This window comes from Polypterus senegalus, chromosome 3 (assembly GCF_016835505.1).
Source record: "Polypterus senegalus isolate Bchr_013 chromosome 3, ASM1683550v1, whole genome shotgun sequence".
In the NCBI taxonomy this organism is placed as follows: Eukaryota; Metazoa; Chordata; class Cladistia; order Polypteriformes; family Polypteridae; genus Polypterus; species Polypterus senegalus.
This window is the reverse complement of record NC_053156.1, coordinates 150714107-150726627: the sequence shown is the minus strand read 5'-3', so window position 1 is coordinate 150726627 and position 12521 is coordinate 150714107.

The window sequence follows — 12521 nt, the reverse complement described above, 5'->3', positions numbered from 1 at the left end:
ATTTGAACTTTGAATATAATATATTGAGGTGCAGTACTACAAAAAAGAAAATCAGAGGACACCGTTTATTTATTCGAGTTTGAACAAAAATCTTCTGTTTCAAGTACATACTTTATTTTTTTTTTATCACGGGGCTGTCGAAATTGTTTTTTAGTAAAATTTTTTATTTCTTCAGATAATAATATGACTGAACCAAAAAAGAAATGCAGACAGTACAGCTTGGACTATTTATACTTATTTTGAATTTACATATTTATTTCAGAAATGTCAAAAATGTAAAAAAACTGTGCTCGTATTTTTTTGCTTTAATTTTTGTTAGTGCAGGTTTCGATATTTAGTGTTGCACAAGATAACACCATATTCCGTAGTCCTTTTATCTTTTTCAATCATTTATTATAAAGAGGGATTGACTTCATTAGCATGGGGCTAAGGAAAGGGCTAAAACAAACAATGATGAGGCAAATTAAATGGCAGAAGTGTGAGATATACAGTATAAGATGGTAAGGCTGTAACTAACAATTGTTTTGATAATTGATTAATCTGGAGAATACTTTGTTGATTAATTGATTAGTTGGATTGTAAAAAAAAATCACGTAAAATTTATAAAATGTATTAAATGGAACATTTCACCAATTAAACAGGTCTGTGTAAAATTTTCAGAAATGTATTTTTTTTAAAATACTTATTATTTTAAAGAAAATATACAGTGGTGTGAAAAACTCTTTGCCCCCTTCCTGATTTCTTATTCTTTTGCATGTTTGTCACACAAAATGTTTCTGATCATCAAACACATTTAACCATTAGTCAAATATAACACAAGTAAACACAAAATGCAGTTTTTAAATGATGGTTTTTATTATTTAGGAAGAAAAAAAAATCCAAACCTACATGGCCCTGTGTGAAAAAGTAATTGCCCCCTGAACCTAATAACTGGTTGGGCCACCCTTAGCAGCAATGACTGCAATCAAGCATTTGCGATAACTTGCAATGAGTCTTTTACAGCACTCTGGAGGAATTTTGGCCCACTCATCTTTGCAGAATTTTTGTAATTCAGCTTTATTTGAGGGTTTTCTAGCATGAACCGCCTTGTTAAGGTCATGCCACAGCATCTCAATTGGATTCAGATCAGGACTTTGACTAGGCCACTCCAAAGTCTTCATTTTGTTTTTCTTCAGCCATTCAGAGGTGGATTTGCTGGTGTGTTTTGGGTCATTGTCCTGTTGCAGCACCCAAGATCGCTTCAGCTTGAGTTGACGAACAGATGGCCGGACATTCTCCTTCAGGATTTTTTGGTAGACAGTAGAATTCATGGTTCCATCTATCACAGCAAGCCTTCCAGGTTCTGAAGCAGCAAAAAAAACCCAGACCATCACACTACCACCACCATATTTTACTGTTGGTATGATGTTCTTTTCTGAAATGCTGTGTTCCTTTTACGCCAGATGTAACGGGACATTTGCCTTCCAAAAAGTTCAACTTTTGTCTCATTAGTCCACAAGGTATTTTCCCAAAAGTCTTGGCAATCATTGAGTTGTTTCTTAGCAAAACTGAGACGAGCCCTAATGTTCTTTTTGCTTAACAGTGGTTTGTGTCTTGGAAATCTGCCATGCGGGCCGTTTTTGCCCAGTCTCTTTCTTATAGTGGAGTCGTGAACACTGACCTTAATTGAGGCAAGTGAGGCCTGCAGTTCTTTAGACGTTGTCCTGGGGTCTTTGTGACCTCTCGGATGAGTTGTCTCTGCGCTCTTGGGGTAATTTTGGTCGGCCGGCCACTCCTGGGAAGGTTCACCACTGTTCCATTTTTTGCCATTTGTGGATAATGGCTCTCACTGTGGTTCGCTGGAGTCCCAAAGCTTTAGAAATGGCTTTATAACCTTTACCAGACTGATAGATCTCAATTACTTCTGTTCTCATTTGTTCCTGAATTTCTTTGGATCTTGGCATGATGTCTAGCTTTTGAGGTGCTTTTGGTCTACTTCTCTGTGTCAGGCAGCTCCTATTTAAGTGATTTCTTGATTGAAACAGGTGTGGCAGTAATCAGGCCTGGGGTGGCTACGGAAATTGAACTCAGGTGTGATACACCACAGTTAGGTTATTTTTAACAAGGGGCAATTACTTTTTCACACAGGGCCATGTAGGTTTGGATTTTTTTTCTCCCTAAATAATAAAAACCATCATTTAAAAACTGCATTTTGTGTTTAGTTGTGTTATATTTGACTAATGGTTAAATGTGTTTGATGATCAGAAACATTTTGTGTGACAAACATGCAGAAGAATAAGAAATCAGGAAGGGGGCAAATAGTTTTTCACACCACTGTAGGTTTTAATCTATACCAATAAAAGGCAAAGCCCTCACTCACTCACTCACTCACTGACTCATCACTAATACTCCAACTTCCCGTGTAGGTAGAAGGCTGAAATTTGGCAGGCTCATTCCTTACAGCTTACTTACAAAAGTTGGGCAGGTTTCATTTCGAAATTCTACGCCTAATGGAACTGGAAGGTATTTTTCTCCATTAACTGTAAAGGAGTTGAGCTGGAATGACGTGGGGGGGCGGAGTTTGTGTGACATCATCACGCCTCCCACGTAATCACGTGAACTGATTGTCAACGCAGTGTGTAGAAAACCAGGAATACCTCCAAAAAGCGCTTAAGAAAACATGAATTATATAATTGAGAAGGCAGCGAAAAACAATAAGAAGCGAGCGAGTGACATATACTACCATATTCATGAGTGCTGCTGCCTCGGAAAGAAAGCAAGGTGTAAACCTAAACTTTAAATTAAGTTCATAGACAGGCGTTTCACATGCCCACAAGTAATGCGGGATACAAGTTTAATGAGAGGACGCAGGATATAAACGAGAGTTTTGATCACTTTGTAACTAAGTTAAAATTGTAGGTGAAGGGATGTGCTTATGCAAATTCCGACAGACTGTGTTTGTGGGGGATTGACAGTTAAGGCGGGTGGGGGAGTCACGTCATCATCTCCCCTCCCATTCATCTAATTTCGGTCTGAGCTGAGCTCCGCGGCTAATGCCGTCTTTCGAAGCAACTTCGTCAGACTGCCACCAAATACAGAAAAATCCACAAGTTAATACACACGCTATCTCTCGAGTTTCTCCACACTGAAACCTCCAGGCACTACTTACAAAAGGTCACATTGACAATCGTGTTACGTTATTTTTAAAATCTTTCCTTTTCTTAGCACAAGCACAGCTGAGAAGCTTCGATGCATGTGCTCCATAACGCGTTAAAAAATAATGCATTTAATCACACTTTGCATTACAAGCAAAGGGGAGCTTTTGTCAATGCATGATTTCCTGGTACTGTACACCGATTACATTGATCAGCGCATCCCGATTCATTTTACCCTCGCACCACCTTAGTTTGAGAAGAAGTCTGAAAAAATATGAGGTTAACACAGAAAAACATCACCAATTCAAGCTTTATGAATAATCGATTCGCCATCAATAATTGTTTTGGTAAAGCCATCCTCCTTCCATTTTATAATTTTTCCGCCAATAGCCATGATTAAATGAACGGTAAATAAAGTAAGAGCAAAGCGAGGGTGACTTATTTAGGCAGGCATATATATGACAGCAACACTCATGACAATGTCAATCATGTTACGTTATTATTAAAATGTTTCCTTTTCTTTTTCATTACTTCTTTAACACACTACTTCTCCGCTGCGTAGGCTGGGATTTTGCTATATATATAATATATGAATGACCTCCAAAGAGCGCTGAGACTTTTGATATCATGAACGTGTCTGCAAAAACTGTGGTCTCCTGCCCAGCAAAAGTCGAGCAGCCAGCGCGCGTGCATAGCTGTGGCGGCCTTTGAGACGCTGACTGCGCTTCTGCCTTAAGTCAAAGTGAGCACTTTTAATTTTTTTCATCCTCCCCCTGCGCTATAGCCCAGACAAGTGCAAACACGGGACCCCATTTCTACACCACGGAAAAATAATATTAAGGCGATTCACGCTTTTTGCACGTATACGATTATGAGGTCCTCACCTCGGATTATGAAGACACGCACACGAGTGGAGGACTGACAGTGCCATCACAGCTGATTAATGGCAGGGACGCTCACCAGTCTACACAAGACCCACGCGACTGTCCCCAAAAGGCGATCATAACGCCAGCAAACACATCTCTATACTATATAAAAGAAAAGGCAACTTTCCTTTCTTTACACTTTTTCCTTTTATCCCAAACCAAAGCCTTTCTCTCTTAACACTGCAGAGGACACAAAACTAATTTTCTTTAAATGCCGGTAAGGCACATTACCAGAGGCACAAATTTGAACGTTCACATAGAAAATGTAATTTCTATACCACAGCCGTCGTGTAGCGCCTTTCAAAAGGGATCTACTACCGAGAGATGATCCATATACATTTTAGCTGCTGTTAGTTACTTACCTGTTGTGTTACACAGTCTTTAAAATGTAGTTTACCCGCAACCACTCCAGTAGTGCCCTTTGTACCTGTACATCTTAAAACGTTAATGTTTTACTGTTTAATAACTTATAGACAATATTTTATTATTTTTCCCTTGCACTCAGTGACCAAAGCTATACACACACATATAGACACATACAAACATACACACAAGTATATGTATGTGTATATATATGTATGAATGTGTATATAAATATATATATACTAGCAAAATACCCGCGCTTCGCAGCGGAAAAGTAGTGTGTTAAAGAAGTAATGAAAAATTAAAGGAAACATTTTGAAAATAACGTAACATGATTGTCAATGTAATTGTTTTGTCACTGTAATGAGTGTTACTGTCATATATATACACATACATACATATATATATATATATATATATATATACACATACATAATACACATACATACATATATATATATATACATACACATACATACATATATATATACATACACATACATACATATATATATACATACACATACATACATCTATACTAATAAAAGGCAAAGCCCTCACTCACTCACTCACTCACTCACTCACTCAGTCACTCACTCACTCACTCACTCATTCACTCATTCACTCACTCACTCACTCATCACTAATTCTCCACCTTCCCGTGTAGGTAGAAGGCTGAAATTTGGCAGGCTCATTCCTTACAGCTTACTTACAAAAGTTGGGCAGGTTTCATTTCGAAATTCTACGCCTAATGGTCATAACTGGAAGGTAATTTTCTCCATTAACTGTAATGGAGTTGAGCTGGAATGATGTGGGGGGGGCGGAGTTTTGTGTGACATCATCACGCCTCCCACGTAATCACGTGAACTGACTGTCAACGCAGTGCGTAGAAAACCAGGAAGACCTCCAAAAAGCGCTTAAGAAAACATGCATTTTATAATTGAGAAGGCAGCGAAACAATAAGAAGTGAGCGAGTGACATATACTACCATATTCATGAGTGTTGCCAGCTCGAAAGAAAGCAAGGTGTAAACCTAAACTTTAAATTAAGTTCATAGACAGGCTACGCTGGCGTTTCACATACCCACAGGTAATGCGGGATACAAGTTTAATGAGAGGACGCAGGATATAAACGAGAGTTTTGATCACTTTGTAACTAAGTTAAAATTGTAGGTGAAGGGGTGTGCTTAATGCAAATTCGAGACTGTGTTTGTGGGGGATTGACAGTTAAGGCGGGTGGGGGAGTCACGTCATCATCTCCCCTCCCACCTCATTTTTCTCTGAGCTGAGCTCCGCGGCTAACGCTGTCTTCCGAAGCAACTTCGTCAGACTGCCACCAAATACTCACAGAAAAATCCACAAGTTAATACACACTGTCTCTAGAGTTTCTACACACTGAATCCTCCAGGCACTACTTACAAAAGGTCACATTGACAATCGTGTTACGTTATTTTTAAAATCTTTCCTTTTCTTAGCACAAGCACAGCCGAGAAGCTTCGATGCATGTGCTCCATAACGCGTTAAAAAATAATGCATTTAATCACACTTTGCATTACAAGCAAAGGGAGCTTTTGTCAATGCATGATTTCCTGGTACATGGATTACATTGATCAGCGCATCCGATTCATTTTACCCTCGCACCACCTTAGTTTGAGAAGAAGTATGAAAAAATATGAGGTTAACACAGAAAAACAGATCACCAATTCAAGCTTTATGAATAATCGATTCGCCATCAATAATTGTTTTGGTAAAGCCATCCTCCTTCCATTTTATAATTTTTCCGCCACTAGCCATGATTAAATGAACGGTAAAAAAGTAAGAGCAAAGCGAGGGTGACTTATTTAGGCAGGCATATATATGACAGCAACACTCATGACAATGTCAATCATGTTACGTTATTATTAAAATGTTTCCTTTTCTTTTTCATTACTTCTTTAACACACTACTTCTCCGCTGTAGGCGCGGGTATTTTGCTATATATATATATATGAATGACCTCCAAAGAGCGCTGAGACTTTTGATATCATGAACGTGTCTGCAAACTGGGGTCTCCTGCCCAGCAAAAGTCGAGCAGCCAGCGCGCATGCATAGCTGTGCCGGCCTTTGAGACGCTGACTGCGCTTCTGCCTTAAGTCAAAGTGAGCACTTTTAATTTTTTTCATCCTCCCCCTGCGCTATAGCCCAGACAAGTGCAAACACGGGACCCCTTTTCTACACCACGGCAAAATAATATTAAGGTGATTCACACTTTCTTTTGCACGTATACGATTATCAGGTCCTCACCTCGAATTATGAAGACACGCACACGAGTGCAGGACTGACAGTGCCATCACAGCCGATTAATGGCGGGACGCCTCACCAGTCTACACAAGACCCACGCGACTGTCCCCAAAAGGCGATCATAACGCCAGCGAACACATCTCTCTATACTATATAAAAGAAAAAGGCAACTTTCCTTTCTTTACACCATTTTTCCTTTTATCCCAAACCAAAGCCTTTCTCTCTTAACACTGCAGAGGACACAAAACTAATTTTCTTTAAATGCCGGTAAGGCACATTACCAGAGGCACAAATTTGAACGCTCACATAGAAAATGTAATTTCAATGTACCTGTACTTCTTAAAACGTTAATGTTTTACTGTTTAATAACTTATAGACTATAATTTATTATTTTTCCCTTGCACTCAGTGACCAAACCTATACACACACATATAGACACATACAAACATACACACAAGTATATGTATGTGTATATATATATATATACACACACATACATACATACATACATACATACATACACACATATATATAATTTGTGTGTGTGTATGTATGTATGTGTGTGTATATATGATGTAGATAGGTATGTATGTATATATATATATGTGTGTATATGTAGATATGAAGATATGTATGTGTATATATATATATATATATATATATATATATATATATGTATGTATGTATGTATGTATGTATGTATGTATGTGTGTGTGTGTGTGTGTGTGTATATATATGACAGCAGCAATCCAAGCTGTGAGAAAACAGTAAAAAGGAGGCGTGTCAGACGTCGTGGTACATTTTCTGATGCAGCTGCGAAAACAACTTCGTGACGCTGCCGCCAAATACACAAAACAATTACTTTGACAATCATGTTACATTATTTTTAAAATGTTTCCTTTTCTTTTTCATAACTTCTTTAACACATGACATCGCTGTGAAGCGTGGGTATTTTGCTATATATATATATATCACAGCGACACTTATAACAGTGACAAAACAATTACATTGACAATCATGTTACGTTATTTTCAAAATGTTTCCTTTTCTTTCTCTTTTCATCTTTAACACACTACTTCTCCGCTGCCAAGCGCGGGTATATATATATATAGATAGATAGAGGTATATATATATAGATAGATATGAGAACAACACTCATATCAATGACAAAACAATTACATTAACAACCATGTTACGTTATTTTTAAAATTTTTCCTTTTCTTTTTCGTACCTTTTTAACACACTACTTCTCGCTGCGGGCCTGGGTATTCTGCTAGTATATATATATATAGCAAAATACCCGCGCTTCGAAGCGGAGAAGTAGTGTGTTAAAGAAGCAATGAAAAGAAAAGGAAACATTTTGAAAATAACGTAACCTGATTGTCAATGTAATTGTTTTGTCACTGTTGTGAGTGATGAGTGTTGTTGTCATATATATATATATATATATATATATACACACACACATAAACATATATATATATACATATCTATACATATACACATATATACATACATATATATCTACATATATACACACACATATATACACACATATACATACATACACACACATATATACACACAAATACATATATATATATAAATATATACATACATACACACACACATACCCTGCAGGTTACCCTGATGCAAGGCAGCTGAAGCGCTGCATTATGGGATCTGTAGTTTATTGTGTTACCAGCGCTTCATATACCCGGGCCATTAATAACAATAATACAGTATATAAAATGATCTCGTCTCCCATAAAAGGGCGGATATAATTACACTTATTTAATTATGCTGGTATCTTCGGATGTGGCCCGCGCCCTTGAGTTTGACACATATGGACTAAATAGAACTTGAAAAGATATGTTTTTTCAAATGTGATCGCGCAATTCAGATAGAGTTGACGCGACTACAGCCTGCATGCCTCAATGAGTCATCCTCCTCGCACTTACTTTTTACCGTTCATCTAATGAATACACTGAGTATGGCTTTACCAAAACAATCATTGATGGCTAATAAAGTATCCATTATTCGAGATGTAGAGCGGGATATATATATATACATATATATATATACCCGATCATAGCAGAGAAGTAGTGTGTTAAAAAGGTAGAAAAGAAAAGGGAACATTTTAAAAATAACGTAACATGACTGTCAATATACAGTATTTGTTTTGTGAGTGTTACTGAGTGTTGCTGTCATTAAGGATTTGATTATCATTATTTCTTTCAATCAGGTTCGTATTTGTAGGATGTGTTGTGTTCAAGTTACATTCCGTGTTTGTCAATCGTTGTAAAGATGACAGGTTTCATTCATCGATTCGTTTCTTACTGCATCAATAAACAGCTCGTCTTCTTCTTTATCTGAGACCTGACACACTGCATGCACGGGTTTTTACACTGTCTTCCTTTAGCGGGACATTGACTTTTCCAACGTGTGCTTTGTTTCCGCAGTAGCTGGATTTATGAATATGCTTATCAGACGCTTCATATTTTTTGCTGCCTTTTCAATTGTGTAATTCGGTTTTTGTTCAGCGCTCTTTGGAACTGTTGCTTTTTATCTGTGCACTGCGTCAGTTCACGTGAGCCACTCGGTGTACATGCATCGAAGGTTCCCAGCTGTGCTGGTGCCATCTCGTGCTATGTCCATGGCTGTATTTAATGTTACCTTAGTCCTGACACTTAAAACTTTCTCTCGCAGTTTCACTGAGTTTGTGTCAAACACCACCCTGACCATCTCATCTTCCTCTCCATAAGCACAGTCCTTCACCCGTGAATATTTACCCGTGGCAGTTTGCTATTTGATTGCCGCTGACGGACGGCCTTATATGGGCAGGCACTAAATTACAAATGCCAGCGGCAGCCTGTCTATGAACTTAATTTAAAGTGTAGGTTTACATCGTGCTTTGTTTCCGAAGTAGCAGAACTCATGAATATGGTTGTATATGTCACTCGCTCACTTCTTATTGTTTCGCTGCCTTCTCAATTATATAATGCATGTTTTCTTAAGCGCTTTTTTGAGCTCTTCCTGGTTTTCTATGTACTGCGTGATTACGTGGGAGGCGTGATGATGTCACACGAAACTCCCCCACGGCGTTCAAGCTCATCTCCATTACAGTAAATGGAGAAAAACTGCTTCCAGTTATGACCATTACGCGTAGAATTTCGATATAAAACCTGCCCAACTTTTGTAAGGAAGCTGTAAGGAATGAACCTGCCAAATTTCAGCCTTCCACCCACACGGGAAGTTGGAGAATTAGTGATGAGTCAGTGAGTGAGTGAGGGCTTTGCCTTTTATTAGTATAGATATACACACACACACCCTATCTACATTATATATATATATATATATATATATATATATATATATATACACACACACACACACACACACACATACATACATACATACATACACACATATATATAATTTTTGTGTGTGTATGTATGTATGTGTATATATTATGTAGATAGGTATGTATATTGTCACACACGCGCATGGGAGGCAGCTAAAGGGCTTGAGTGATGGCAGTTCTGAGACAGGCGGGCTGTGGCAGAGTGCACTGACTCTTTTCTCACTTCCCTGTAGACCATCCCTGGGAGACTCCACCTGGCTCTCGTGACATCACTTCCGGGACCGAACCAATGGAGACAGAACCAACAGACGCCGGCCCCCCTGATGTCACGTCCGGCCTGATCCAATGAGTGACGAACACGCGCCCGATTCCCATGACCTCACTTCCTGTCTTCCCCTTTAAAAGCCTGCCCTTTTTCCCCTTACCCTCAGTCTTGTCTTGGACTCGTTTGTATGCACATCAGTGCTGTTGTTGATGAAAGAAACGATTTTGCAGCCAGGATACCAAAATATACGGGTGGCTGCCCCAAAACTTCTTCGAGTATGTCTCAGTTTTGTGACATTGGCGTAGTCAGCAGGATGGAGAAGTCCTGGAAGAGAAGGGGACAGGACCTGCAACACGCCCAGGTGGGATCGCATCGGGCCGAGTTTTCAGGCGGGAGGGTGGCCCGTGTTTGGAGTGGCCCGGTACAGGCTCTGCTCCCGGCATGCTCATATAGGCAATCTAGACAGGCCAGGGAGCGTTTGGGAGGGGCTCACAGACGTGGGCTGCTGCGGAAGGGGGAGGCGAAGAGGGCTCTTTGTGCTCTCTCGGAGGAGAGTGCCTGCCTCCCTGTGAAGCCAGAGCCCGATTTCCACCTAGGGGTGCCCCAGACTGGCAGGTGAGTAACCTGAAAACTGGAGGTTTGACCCAGAGCGCCAACCCCACAACAAGCCTGGTCCCTATGGGAAAAAGTAGGGCAGTGGCTGCGGCCACAGAAACTTAAGCCCTCCCAAGTCATAGAGCAGGTGGCTTGCTACCTGCTTCTGGACACACTACCCGTGGGTTTCACCCAGCCGGTCTGGGGTAGCAAATTTATAAACATGGCAGAGCTCATAGAGCTCGTGGAAAACAAAGGACGGCCTCGCAATCTGAGGGAGCTGAACCGTCCTCTAGCCGAACTCAACCGGGGTATGTCCCAACACCTAGCCCCCCCTGTACAACCCAGAGCTTGTGCCGGCGTCCCGGGTCGAGGCGCTCAAACCGCTTGGGAATGAGGCGGAATGCAGGTGGAGGGGGAGGAGGGGTTGGTGTGCTCTGATAAACCCGTTGGCGGTTCCACACACAGGCATGGTGGTCGTCAACGGGTACAAAACGCCTGCTCTGTTAGACACCGGCAGCAACACTACCATTGTTGCTCGCCGCTTTGTGCTACCGCAACAGTGGTTAAATTATAAGGTCGGTATAAACTGTGTACACGGGGAAACCCGCTGGTACAAGGCCGCCACGTGTGTCATCAGTTACGGGGGATCGGTTCGGAAATTAACTGTGGCAATCCTTCCTGATCCTCCACACCCGGTGATACTGGGGCGGAACTGGCCTGAAATTAAAAGCGGTGAGTCACATACCACTCCCGGGAATACTTTGAGCCTTGTTATAGACGGGCACGAGCCGTCTCAAGTTGCCTCCACGCCGTGTAATCAGCCGGCAGAGAGAGACGAAGCGGCTTCCCTGAGTGACGTGGTTAACCTCGGGCCGTCGCGTGCTGGTATTTCATCCACTGAAGCCGAGGCGGAACGGGAGGAGGCCACGCCCTTGAGGTCGACGCTGACCCTCTCTGTATTGCGGTTTCAATTTAAAGAGACGCCGGCTTCTTTCAGAAGGGAGCAATGGAATGACGACTCCCTGAAATTTGCAAAAAATGCAGTGGTCCTTGTAAATGGCCAACGCACTGATCAGTCTATACCACAGGGCCCTTACTTTGTATTAGACAACGACCTTCTTTATCGTGTAGCAATGCATGATGGGCAGGAGAGAAAGCTGCTGCTAGTTCAGCGTACCTTCCGGCGGCAGGTCTGCGAGCTAGCACACGCCCACCTCCTAGGTGGCCACTTGGGCACCGAAAAAACTCTGGAGCGGATCAAGCTCCGCTTCTACGGGCCGGAGTCAATGAGGAGGTTCGCCGCTTTTGCGCTTCCTGCCCGGAGTGTCAACTGCGACAAATTCCCAGGAGGGACCGTGCTCCTCTTGTCCCTATACCCTGATTGATGTTCCCTTCCAAAGAATCGGGGTCGATTTGGTTGGACCCCTAGAGCCCTCAGCCCGAGGACACAAGTACATTTTAGTCCTCGTGGATTACGCTACACGATACCCCAAAGCTGTTCCGTTGCGCTCAGCTACATCCAAAGCTATCGCACGGGAATTACTAGGGGTCTTTTCGCGTGTGGGTGTTCCCAAGGAAGTCTTGACAGACCAG